The sequence below is a fragment of the Ovis aries genome, chromosome 22, assembly GCF_016772045.2.
Source record: "Ovis aries strain OAR_USU_Benz2616 breed Rambouillet chromosome 22, ARS-UI_Ramb_v3.0, whole genome shotgun sequence".
Lineage (NCBI taxonomy): Eukaryota > Metazoa > Chordata > Mammalia > Artiodactyla > Bovidae > Ovis > Ovis aries.
This window is the reverse complement of record NC_056075.1, coordinates 35,702,965-35,717,105: the sequence shown is the minus strand read 5'-3', so window position 1 is coordinate 35,717,105 and position 14,141 is coordinate 35,702,965. Positions and strand designations below refer to the sequence as shown.

The 14,141-nt window shown below is 35.8% G+C and overlaps 1 protein-coding gene across 1 annotated transcript in view; it reads right to left on the bottom strand.

The window, feature by feature from the left end:
* ATRNL1 (attractin like 1) overlaps positions 1-14,141 on the bottom strand; it is an 802,972-nt gene that overhangs the window by 174,103 nt on the left and 614,728 nt on the right. The gene's annotated exons all lie outside the window — the stretch shown is intronic.

The following is a 14,141-nucleotide window of genomic DNA, read 5'->3' as shown; positions in this document are numbered from 1 at the left end:
AAAATAGTCTTTCCCTGATGATGAAACACTGGCTAATGACATCTAGAATTTTCAGTTGAAGCCATAATAGCTTCAAGTTTGGGTGGCTGCACATTAAAACGAAAACCAATACAACATAAAGGCAAAGCCGTATACTAAAATTTTGTATTTGGGGAAGTAGCCTATTTTATAGGGCTCAATATCTCTCAATTAAAAAGCAAAACAAAGCAACCCCCCCCACTTTTATGGTGTAGCTTAGACATTTAATGCTAAGTGCTAATTCAGCTCATGAAATAGCTTGACAGTTGTTTCCTTCTTGTATAGGAGGTGGTTTTATTTTCCTAAATACAAATGGTATAAGAAAGAAAACTATTAATAAGGTCTACTTCAACACAATCACTTGTAAGAATTTATAATTAGATGTACACATGTGGCTCACTCTTTTTTTTAATATTCTTTGATCATATATATGTACATGTCTGTCTTTATTAGATCGTATATAACTTTAAGGTCAAAAGCCATGTCTCATTGGATTTTTGCCTGAGTGCTATATTTTATACTTAATGCTCAATAAACGCAGCTTAAATAAACAAATGATGATGTTTCAGGTGCTTGAGGCCCTCAGATAATTTAGTCTCATGAAATCCACGCTAAGAATCTAAATCACATTTATTATTGCCTCATAAATAATTTCATAATTTTTTCTGAGATTTTAAAAATAATCGTAGTCCAGCATAATCAGATTTGCCCCCCAATTCAAAGGTCAAGGAAAAAAACCCCTATGTTCTTCATTATTTAAAGTAGACCAGGAGGTAGAGCTTAAATTCTTGGCTTTAAAGACATCCTTAGAGGCCTTCGTGCTCCATTGACTCTGGGGCCAAATTTGTAGAAGTAAACATGCAGATGCCTGTTTCTGATTCTGAAGGGGAAGTGGGATGATACATCATACCTAAAAATGGACTCCCAGCGCGTTATTTCCAATCTGGCCTGGGATTTGTGTTCAGAGAAGCAATTTCCTTGCAAATTAACCAGCAGCACGGTAAGAAAAGGAAAAGTTATGTCAAGGAAAACAGTTTCTATTTGAAAAAAAAAAACAAACAAACAGACAAATATGATTTGGAGAATACCTGCTATAACCCACGGGCAAATCTAGACATGATTTCATTCCAACTGTTGAGAGAGACTTGAGAGGTATGTTATGGATCAGAGTTACGAATTCTCTTCCTCCACGGTGAGGGTATATTACACAGATTAAAGGGAACAGGCATTAAGGCATTACACCAGAAATAATCTGGATTTGAAATATTCATTTATTTACTTGTTTATTTTAAATAAAACTATATATATTTAAGGTGTACAACATGACGTTTTGATGAATTTTAACACAATGAAATGATTACTACTGGTGCTGATGGTTTAGTTGCTAAGTCATGCCCGACTCCTGGGACCCCATGGACATAGCCTGCCATGCCCTTCTGTCCATGGGATTCTCCAGGCAAGAATAGAGGAGTGGGTTGCCATTTCCTTCTCCAGGGGATCTTCCTGACCCGGGGATAGAACCTGGGCCTCCTACATTGCAGGTGGTCTCCTGCATTTCAGGATTATTTACTGACTGAGCCATTAAGGAAGGGAAATGATTACTGGGGTCAAGTGAATCATCATCTCCACACAGTTATCATTTTTTATGTGTGATAAGAGCGCCTGAAATCTGCTCTCTTAGCAAACTTCCAGTTTTCAATACAATGTTATTAACTGTATTCATTAGGTTGTATATTAGGTCTCTAAGCTTATTGATGCTGCTGCTGCTGCTGCTAAGTCGCTTCAATTGTGTCCGACTCTGTGTGACCCCATAGACAGCAGCCCACCAGGCTCCCCCGTCCCTGGGATTCTCCAGGCAAGAACACTGGAGTGGGTTGCCATTTCCTTCTCCAATGCATGAAAGTGAAAAGTCAAAGTGAAGTCGCTCAGTTGTGTCCAACTCTTAGCGACCCCATGGACTGCAGCCTACCAGGCTCCTCCGTCCATGGGACCATAACTGCAACTTTGTGCCTCTGACCACCATCCACCCTTAACTGTCCCTATCTCACCATTCCTGGTGACCAGCATCCAACTCTCTGCTTCTATGTATTTTACCTTTTTAGATTTCAAGTAAAAATTCTTACAGTGTGTGCCCAAGTGTCTGGCACACAGTAGCTGTTCACTAAGTATGTGTTGAATGAATGAATGAATTATAATACATCTCACTCCTTTTTTGTTGTTGTTTACCACTACAGGTTTATTATGAGAAATTCGAAAAAAAATATTAACAATGCAGTGTGCTGGCAAATATGTGAAGCAAACTGAACTCTCCTACATGGCTGGTGACTGCATAAAATGGCACAGCCACTATGGAAGATACTTTGTCAACTTTTAAAAAAAGTTTAACATATACTTAACGTGTGTGTGTGTGTACACACGCGTGTGCTCAGTTGCTCAGCCATGTCCAACTATGCAACCTCATGGACTGTAGCCTGCCAGGTTGCCATTTCCTCCTCCAGAGTATTTTCCCAACCCCTGTGGCACAATGGTAAAGAATCTGCCTGCCAATGTCAGAAACATGAGACATGGCTTTGATCCCTGGGTTGGGAAGATCCGCTGGAGGAGGAAATGGCAACACACTCCAGTATTCTTGCCTGAAGAATCCCATGGATAGATAGGGTTGCAAAGAGTCAGACACGACTGAGCAACTGAACACACACACACATACTTAATTTAGGATTCAGCGATTCCTCTGCTGGGATTTGTCCTCAAGAATGAAAACTTATATTCACACAAACTTGTATATAAATTTTCGAAGTATCTGTTGTAACATCCCCAAACTGGAGGTATCCCAAGTAAATAGATAAACAAATCTGTAGTATATTCATACAGGCGAATTGCACTCAGGAATGAAAAGACATGGGACATTATAAGTAGGTACATCTCATCCTTAACCTTTGACCATGGCCAACTGGGGTTTCCCATTGTTCAGTGTCACTCATGCTGGGCAAGAGACCAAAGCACTTGGTGATGCATGGTAGCCAGGGGTCCCTTATAGAACAAACCGGCAGATTGTGAGAAGCTGCAGTTGGCAGATCATACCCTGTGACAGCAGACACAAAGAATTCCAGCAATTTGGCAGGTAGACAGAGCTAGATGTGAAGTGATTAAAGTTTTGTGCTCAGTGGAGTTTAGTGGTAATGTGAATGTTTCTTATTTTCTACTGTCACATTGAAGAGGGATTTCATTTTACTTAAAATTATCTTATTTAGCCCCAAGACTGTAATTCACTGAACCCATTTCTAGAGAGTGTTCCCGGAGAACATAATTAGCCACATACCGCATGCTTACGTGGGACAGTACTGCAAGTTCATGGAATCAGCTTGGCTTCCTATTTATTCTCTCTCTTACCCAGCAATCTGAGATTGAAATATAATTCTTTAAAAGAATTACAAGGCAGGAAATCATTGAGAAGATAAAATGTACATCTATTCAGAGTCCCTCCACGTTCTTATTTTCTAGCCTTTATAGATTTGAGTCTAGAGGCTCCTCTCGCTACTTCCACTGATTCTGTGCACACATTTGTACTGATTTCTATTGTTTTGTTTTGTTAAATCCTGCTTGATAAGGAGACAAAATTAAAGGAAAAAAATCTCCATTCTTAAATCAACCTCCACTTAAAGACAGGCCACTAACACTGATCTAAAGATGGGAGGCTAATTTACAGCGAAGTTAGTTTTTATGGACATTTGTCAAGCTTCACTTAATCTGTGATTTAAGAGAAGGACTGAAGAAAACATAATTTAAAAAAACAACTGGACATGTTGGTGAAACTCAACAGCAACTTCAGTTTTAGGTACTTGAAATAAAATTCAAATTCATGAACAGACTAACTTTATTACTTTCAAATAATAAAACTCTATTTTTCTACAGCGCAGGGATCTCACAATTTAGAGCACATTCTCAGCACCCATTCTCAGCTTATGAGTCTTTATCATATTATACTCAAGTTAAAGTGTGAATAAGATAAGTCTGAGAGAAGTCTTGAAATGGACTGGCTTTCAGGAACTACTACAGGAATGAGCTAGGGTCTGAATTTTTAATGTTTGTGTGCTCATTTGCTGAATGGCTGCTACCTATTCATACATGCATTATGCAGGCAGGCATGTGCCTCTGCAAACGTGCCTCTCAGATTTCCTTCTACCCCGATGGTGTATGTGAGCAGTAACTGATATGTATCATGCTTTGCTATGTGAGAACAGTTTTTCCCATGTACCTACAGAATTTAGATAACACAATAATTCTGTGAGGTCGATATTACTATCATTTTTAATAGATGAAGAAACTGAGGCCCACAGAGGCTTGATGACTCATTTCAGATTTTATATCTAATAGACATATAGAGGTTCAACTCACACCCATGTCTCATGGCTACTTCCTATGTGCTTTCTTACAAGCTAGACCGTAAGAGAGGCACTGTGAAAATTAAGAGTGCTTTCTCCTCTACCAGCTCCTATACCAGAGCTGCCTCAATCTCTTCTTTCTTCTGCCTGACTCTCTTGGCTAAGGCCCCGCCCGAGCCCTGAGGGTTAATGTCCTGTAGCGATTCAAAGGCATGTCACAGAACACTACATAATCCCAATGAAGGAAGACAACACTCAGACTGCCGAGGCCAGCTGCCCACTTGTTCTTTGTGACGCTTCTCTGTGTGTGTGTGTGTGACTGATAGCTCACTGTTACGTGTCTTTGTATCTGGAATGCTTCCTGCAAATTAGGAATTTATTTTAAATGATTAGACTCTATATTTTTATTTCAATAAGATCTAGTGGGTAGACTGAGATTTCCAGGTGCCTCAGTGGGTAAAGAATCTGCCTGCAGTGCAGGAGATGCAGAAGTCATGCGTTCAATCCCTGGGTCAGGAAGATGCCCTGGAGGAGGGCATGGCAACCACTCTAGTATTCTTGCCTGGAAAATCCCATGGACAGAGGAATCTGGTGGACTACGGTCACTCTATGTTGCAGAGTCTGACATGACTGAAGCGAGTAAGCACTGCACTGGGAAGATTAAAACAATCAAAATGATTAAAATAAGCATATAATATGTTTCATTAACAAAGGAACCACTATAATATTCTGATCTTCAGTCAATGACAAGTTCTGAGAAATCTCTTTGGAAGTAATTTAAAAATTAAAAATATATATTGGGAAGAAGATAAGCTACCACTGTTGATCAATTCAACATCATATTTTCTCAATATGACTGATATTATGATGACTCAAATAGAATCTTTAAAGGTATTAACTGATTTAATAGTTATACTTTCATATTTGCTCCCTCCATTAAGGTACAAGAATATTTAGAAGGCAGAATTAGTTTATTCAGTTACCTGATCTTACCTTTATGTGATATTCAGAGACTGAACTGGGTTTTGACCTATTTTATTAAGGTTGCTTTTTTAAAAATCAGATATCATTTTCTCATTTTTCCAAAAAACAATACATACTGTAGCTTTCACCACTAGGATAATGAAAATGATATTCACCACTATGGTTCAAATGAAAAAGAATTCTAATAAGATTCTCCTTTTCAGACTGTAGTTGGTTGTCAAAGAACATTTTTTGTAGGTACAAGATGTTCTAAGAATGTCTGATTAAAGTTAATTAAGGGAGTAAGAAAAAATATACTTGAAAATGTCTTCTATAATTATGTTTTCTATAAATAGATAAACCACATTTCTCATCAAGACCTATTACTGTAATTTGTCTTATAAGGATTTTTGAAAACTACATATTGTTACCTAGACATCTATTTATTATTTAGTACCATTTATAGTTGCTGCTATTTGGATATCCTAATGGTGATGAATTTTGTTGTGGAAACTTTAAAAAGCAATTTAGAAAAGGTTATTTAAAATTTTTGTGATAATCTCATATAGAAAGAATCCTGTTTCATAAGGGTACCAAGCACAACCAGCAGCCATTCTATTGCAAAAGCATAAAATCAGATTTTGATACTCTGCCAGTAATACGATTCATATTACTATTACTGAAAAACAATAGCACTGAATTTTCAACAACTCAGCTTTAGTTTTCTAAACATATACATGTGATTTTTTTTGTTTGATAAAAATAGAAACTATCTGAGAAAGAGCTTTTTTTTGGGTCTCACTCTCTGAAAAATAACAAGACAAAAATGCCAAACTATACTGTGGTTAAACGACTATGTGAAAGTGCTAGCCACTCAGTCATGTCCAACTCTTTGTGACCCCACGCAAAGACAGGCTCCTCTATCCATGGAGTTCTCTAGGTCAGAGTACTAGAGTGGGTAGCCACTCCCTTCTCCAAGGGCATCTTTCTGACCCAGCGATCGAATCCAGATGTCCTATGTTGCAGGCAGATATTTACATTCTGAGCCACCAGGGAATACGTAAGGAAAATATGTCCCTGCAGAGATGTCAGGAGACTCTCATTATTTTTATTGAGATGATCTCAGGGAGGATGGGTAAAGGAATGTGTACTGGCACTTCAAAAAGAGATTCCAGGCATGACACAGTGTCATGGCAATCTGTCTGAAGGGCTCCCCTTTTTCAGAGAAAGACCTCTTTATTGGCCCTCTGGTCTATTCCTTCCACACAGAGCTTTAATTAAATAATCAGTGCTAATAAGACAAACTACTGTAGGCGAAGCCAAGGTAAGGCAAGGTGCCTGATCTATACGAAAAGCTCCTCACTGGAATATAATCATTACTGTGGCATAAAGGATGAGCAAGAATTAGTCAAGTGAGACTGAGAAACAGAGGAAGACGGAGCAGAGAGAATAAGGCAGAGAGAAGAACTTGTGAAAATATCGGGAGGCTGCGAAAATGTGCCCTGTGGAAGGAATTAGAATAAGCTTATAATGTCCACATGTAGAGCAGAAGAAATGTCATGAAACGAGTATGATACTACAAAGGTAGGGCAAGGTCCATAAAAGGACCTTGTAGACAAACAACATAGCAGATTTCAATCCAACCATATTGATTATTACATTAAATGTAAGTGGTCTAAATATACAAATTAAAAGAGAGAATGGTCATATTCCAAACACCAGTTAAAAGGAAGCTGGAGTGACTATATAAATAGCAGAAAAAGTAAATATCAAATCAAAAAACCATTACTAGGAAAAAGGAAGGACATTATAAAGTGATAAATAAGTCAATTCATCAACACAACAAAATAATCCTAAATGTGTCCACAAGTAACAAAACGGTTTTAAAATACATGAAGTATAAACTGATAGAACTTAAAAAAGGATTCCACAAGACCACAATGATAGCTGGATATATAAACACTTCTCTTTCAATAAGACCATAACACTAAGGCTAGGTCAGTAAGAAAACAGAACTAAGGGTGTAGAAGACTGGAATAATACTATCAATAAAACTGACCTCACTGGCAATTCTAGAACTCTACAAAAGAACAGATGATACACTCTATTTAAGTGTACATGGATCATTCACCAAAACAGATCATATCTGAGCCTTAAAAGATACCCAAATAAATTTCAAAGGATGGAAAACATATAAAAATAATATCTGGATACAACAGTGTTAAACTAGAAATAAATCACAGAAAGTTATCTGGAAAATTCTCAAATATTTAGAAACTCAACAACATGCTTTTAAATAACCCAAGAATCAAAGAGGAATTCACAATGAAAACTGGAAAATGTTTTGAACTGAATGAAAATACAACATATCAAAATTTGTGCAATGTAGCTAAAAGAATATAAGGGGAATTTTATATCTTTATACCCTTATACTAAGAAAAGAGAAAGGTTTGAATTAATAATCCAAGCTCCCCTTTTAACACACTAGGAAATAAACAGTAAATTAAACTCAAACAAATAGAAATAACAAAGATATGAGTATCAATTACATACAAAATAAAAATAAAAGAAAAATATGTAAAACTAAAAGCTGTTTCTTCAAAAATACCAATAAATTTGATAACTCTCTAGCCAGATTGATTGAGAAAAAGACATAGATCAGAAATGAAAGAGAAAACATCACTATAGATACTACAAATATTAAAAAATAAGATAATAAAAGCATCCCAACTGATCTGACCACTTAGATAAAATGACTAATTCCTGAGAAAACACAAATACTAAAATGTACTCAAAAAGAACTGCCTTTAAAGAAATATAGTCTACTAAAGTGTGTTAATGCTCAGCTGTGTCCGACTCTTTGTGACCCCTTGGACCATAGCCTGCCAGGCTCTTCTGTCCATGGAATTCTCCAGGCAAGAATAATTGGAGTGGGTTGCCATTCCCTTCTCCAATAATCTGCTGAAGGATTTCTTAAACCTTCCCTGCTACCTTACCTGTGCCCTCCCACAAACCCAGAGACTAGATGGCTTTACTTCTTTACTTAGTAATTTCTATTAATAACAAACATTGAGCATTATATAATGCCAATTCTATATAAACTCTTGAGAAAACAGATGTGAAGGGAACATGTTCCCACTGATTTTATGAAGGTAGCATTACTTAGATATCAAAGTTGCATAACAACTGGCAAATAATCAAAATTACAAACCAGTGTAACCTAATGAACACAGAGGTAAAAAAAAACTTTTACAAACAGCAAGTTGAATTCAGCTATATGTAAAAAATGATAAAAATGACATTACCAAGTGAACTTAATTTGCAAAAGGCAATTGTCAGTTTGACACTGGAAAATCAATCAACTTAATTTACCATATCAACAAACTAAAAAGGTAAAACCATTAGATGATCTTTGAAAGTGCAGAAAAACATTGTCAAAAGTCAGCATCCAGTCCTGACAAAAATTCTTGGCAACCTTAGAAGGAAATTTCTTACATCCAATAAAGAACATTTTAGAAAAACCTAAATTTAACATTATTTTTAATGGTAAAAGACCAAATTTTTCTTCTTAATATAGCAATAAAGCAATAATGCTAGTTGATAACATTTTAATACAATAGTGTATTAGAAGTCCTAGCCAGTGCAACAAGGTAAGTAAAAGAATTAATAGACATACAAATGGGAAAAGAAGAATTAAAACTTTTAATTTGCAGATGACATGATTTTCTACATGGAAAATCTTAAAGAATCCATGAAAAATTCTATTCAAATAAATAACTTGAGTTTAGAAAGATCACAAGATAAATGGTTAATAGGCAAAAATTGACTATATTTAAGTATTCAATGGCCAGAAACAATAGAAATTAAAACAAAAAAGTACCATTTACAATAGCATAAAAAGTGAAAAATACAAATTTAACAAACTATTTCACCACAAAACATTGCTGAGAGGAGTTAAAGAGAACCTAAATAGAGATAGAGAGATCCTATCATATATATAGATTAGAAGAAACAAGATGTTAAGATAGCAGTTTTCCCCATATCGATCCATAGATTCAACCCAACTCCAATCAATACTTAGCTAGAGTTTTTTATTTTTTCTTTTTTAAAAAATGAAAAGTTGATTCTAAAATTTATATGGAATTTCAGAAAACCCCAAAATAGCCAAAACATATTTAAAGAGAAGATTCACCATTGTAAGATTCATACTATTTGTGGGATTGGTATAAGGATAGACATATACATCAATAGAACCAAACAGAGCCAATAAATAGAAACACACATATATAGTCAATTGATTTGCAACAAAATAGCTGAGGTAATGCAGACAGGGCAAGGAAAGTGCTGGAGCAAATTGGATATCCATATTAATAGAAAGAACTTAAGCCCATACCTCACACTATATCAGGCAAAAAACAAGAAGAAAAACTAACGAAACCTCAAAGTGCAGTGTAGAGCTGAATCTAAAAGAGCATAAAACTTTGGCATGAAAACTTCTGTGACCTTGACTTATGCAGACATTTCTTAAATTTGAAACCAAAAGCATAATCCATAAAAGAAAAAAATTAAATAAATTGAGCATTATCTAAAGGACATTTGTTCTTCAAGAGACACCTTTAAGAAGAGCAAAGGGCAAGCTGGGAGGAAATATTGGCAGAACACATATAGGACAAAATATTTGTGTCCAAAATGTATTTTTATTCTCACAATTCTTACAACTTAGTAGCAAGAAAACAACCCAATTAAAATTGGACAAAAAAACTGGAGCAGACACTTCATCACGGAAGTTATATAAATGGTCAATAAACAAATGAAAAGATGCTCAACATCAGGGAACTACAAAATGAACCTATGATAAGATAACCAATTGAATTTTTTTTTTTTTAGTTTTTTATTTTTTAAATTTTAAAATCTTTAATTCTTACATGCGTTCCCAAACATGAACCCCCCTCCCACCTCCCTCCCCATAACATCTCTCTGGGTCATCCCCATGCACCAGCCCCAAGCATGCTGCATCCTGCGTCAGACATAGAAAAAAAATGTTATTATACCCAGTGTTGGATGTGGAGCAATTGTAACTTACAAAGACTTGTGATGAGAATGTGTAGCAGTGTAGCCTCTTCGAAGACAGTTTGACAGTTCTTCACAAAGACACTATTTATCCCACAATCTACTCTTAGGCATTTACCAAGAGAAATAAAAATATGTGTCCACAAAAAATATCTTTACATAAATGTTCATAGCAGCTTTACTCATGATAGCTTTGAACTGGAAACAAGACAAAAGTTCATAAACTGATGAATAGATAAATTATTAAATACTATACTAAAGAATTCTATTTACTCACAGTGATAAAGAAAAATTTCTTCCTAGCACTGGTTCAAGTGTGCTACAATGAAAAAGATACCATTTTGAAAATGTTGCAAATGTCATCTTAAGCCTGAAAGACAACAAATTAGCAACATTTTCCATATAATAACCTTCTCCATTATAGTCCACTTAAACTAGCGTTAGGGGAAAAAAAAAAAACACAAGGTTGAAAGTATTAGTATATGTATTTTAGCCATTTTATTAACAATTGTTTGTCACTCATAATTATTAGTTAATAAAATGTAATAGCTTAATAATTCATATAGCAAAGATAAATTATACTAGGTGGAATGATAAAAGGTACTATTCCTTCAACTTTCCCCCATCCTAGGAGAAAACCTCTCAAAACTAGGGAGCCCTTAATTAACTTGAGAAATTAAAAGCAACTTTAAAAGGCAATCCCAGTGATGAGACACACCCAGCTGAGCACATAACCACATGCCAAAAAGGAGCAAGAAGCTATTTCACGCATGTCATTGACTACACATTTCCATGCAGTACAAACAAGTGAAGTGAAAGTGGCTCAGTCGTGCCCAGCTCTTTGAGACTATACAGTCCACAGAATTCTCCAGGCCAGAATACTGGAGTGGGTAGCCTTTCCCTTCTCCAGGAGATCTTCCCAACCCAGGAATCGAATCCAGGTCTCCTGCATTGCAGGTGGATTCTTTACCAGCTGAGCCACAAGGGAAGTCCTCAGTACAAAGCCACAACTAAAATTTGTTAGTGCTATTAACTAGAAAAACAATACAGTCAAAGCAGCATTCATCTTAATTCTACATTTGACACTGTCTTTATTTAAATTGCAAGACATGTTGACTGTAGGATGAGGATAGCCACAAGTGTGAAAAGGCAACCACACTCTGAAAAGCCTGATGCCCTTTCCAGCGTGGCTGAGTTGCAGATCTGTGAGTTCAATCTACTGCAGCCCAACAGGCCCCTCTGTCCATGGGATTCTCTAGGCAAGAATACTGGAGTGGGTTGCCAAGCCCTGCTCTAGGGGATCTTCTAGACCCAGGGATTGAATTCGGGTGTCCTGAGTCTTCTGCTCTGTAGGCAGATTCTTTACCTTTGAGCCACCAGGGAAGCCTGAGTTGCAGATCTAAATGCTGGTAATTAAAGGTCCCAGCCGCTGTATTTCTTTGGGTATCCTGATTAACTGTTAGTATTCTTCTAAATGTTTCCTGATTAACTGTTAGCATTCTTCTAAATGTTTTTTCAAGAATTTTCTGGACTCTCAGCAAGAGGGATCTTTTTACTCCCCCAAATTATCAGACACTTGGATTTAGTACTCATAGTACTGACTTAAAAGTATGTAAAAAAAAAAAAAAGTACAATCAGGGGTTCCAATTGGATTCCCAGGCAAATCACTTAAAATGTAAGCAAATTAATGTGAAAGACTCAAAAACTAAATAAAATTTGGGAGTTTATTTTATAAACTTAAATTTCTCTTCCAAAGATTTGGTTTCAATGGTTATGGGAAGAGATAGCTTAATGAAAAGGTATTCAACAAAATAATATTGAAGAAAAAACAAGTGCAGTCAAATACGGCACTTCCTGTGTACCAGGTACTATACATACTAACTCTTTCAATTTTCACATCAACCCTATGAGATAGGTTTTATCTTGGTCCTGATTTTAAACATAAAGAGATATAAAAGATTAAGTAAATTGTCCAAATTCTCACTGCTAGTAAATAACAGACACAGAATTCAAACTCAGTGTATTTCCAGAATCTATTCTTTTAACCAGAGAGCCACATTGCTTAGCAAATTTCTGTATCTTAACCAATTAATTAAATAATCTATTTTATATTAAATTTTACTACTTTCAGATTTTTGTCACTTTTGTTTCTTTGTCAAATTTGCTTAAGAATTAAGAAACTTCAGAGAATTAAAAAAAAAGAAACTGTGCACCTTAATTTATTCTGATGAATTTTAGTGACTTGCAACTGTAGCATGTATTTACTCTTGCTGGCCACCTCCCTCTTTCACTTTATTAATTTCCTACAGGAAATTGCAAGTTAATAGAAAGCAGTACTGGAACTGCCTCACATCCTATAGTTATTAATTAAAGCAAAGTCTGGTTCAGTAACTTTGGATACTAAAAATATAGAGTTAAACAAAGCTGACTGCCTCTTGAAATGAAATTTCAACTTCAATAGTCTGTCTAAAAAATTTATGCATTAAAATCCACATCTTCCCTTAAAGAAAGTCTCCAGAAAATTTTTAGTGAATAAAGCAACTCAATATCTGCCTGCTCCTCTCTAAGACTTCAGAAGTGAAAAGAATACGAGAGACATTGAAAAAAAAAAATGACTCAAGTTTAAATAAGTTTCTTTTAAAGGCAGTTAGTCACATCATTCTACTATATTCCCTTCTACAGGTTATTACCCACAATCAATAAAGCAAGAAACTGTATAAACTATCTTATTAATTTTATATAATGGTTAGTAAACTTTAAAATACTGTACTATAAAACTTTTAAATGTTTCTGATGGTTTTAGATCACACTGGATAATTTATCGTTTTATGTGGCATAAAGTGTTGGGTAAGTGGATATCATGCTGGGAAAATGCACATAATTTCTGAATGTGAAAATCCATTCCATTGTAGATTTTTCTTACATCATATAAGGTTATTATTGGGATGATTTTTAGAATCTAGGTCTGTAAAAGTCTCTAACAAACATGCTGGCTATGTCTTCAAGCCACAAACTACCTGGGTGTCCAAGTATCCTCCCCATCATGCAGTTGGAGAAAACAGGATCCTGTCAAGTTAAAGTTGCTTTTTGGTTCTGTTCTAGTAGATAGAACTAAACTCTCTGGCACTCTCTCAACACACCTCTAGCAGAGCAGAGGCAAGTAGGTGGCGTAGCAGTGGAGTGAAATAGCTGGAAAGAAATCGTGAGTGGTAAATGTTTGGTTTAGAAGAGCTAAAACATGAGTTGTAGGAATTTCTGAATGATCTAACCATTGTTTTATGTATTTATGAAAATGATTTTACAGAATCGTAAATGGTGAAAAGAGACAAAATGGACCTGTGCAAGTAGATAACTGTAAGATTTAGAGAAGAAACAATCATGACACTGTTAAAAAAAAAAATAAGGCGGCACCTTGAAACCAACACAGTTTGCTTTCACAGGAGAGTGAGACATCCAAGAATAACCTTATAATGTCCTCTTCTGGGATGGGCAGGATTTCCTGTAGTTGGGAACAGGGCAAACTAAGGACTGTGAAAGAGGCCATACTGGATTTCTAGGCTGGTAAACAAAGGAGCATTCTCTTCTACTAGTCTTGGGGAGATGGGGAATATTTGGGCACTGATGCGTAGCACTTTGGAAAATACCTCCACATTTTCACATATTTTCCTAGCGGGCATATGGCTTTGAACTCCATCTTTGCCCATCTAA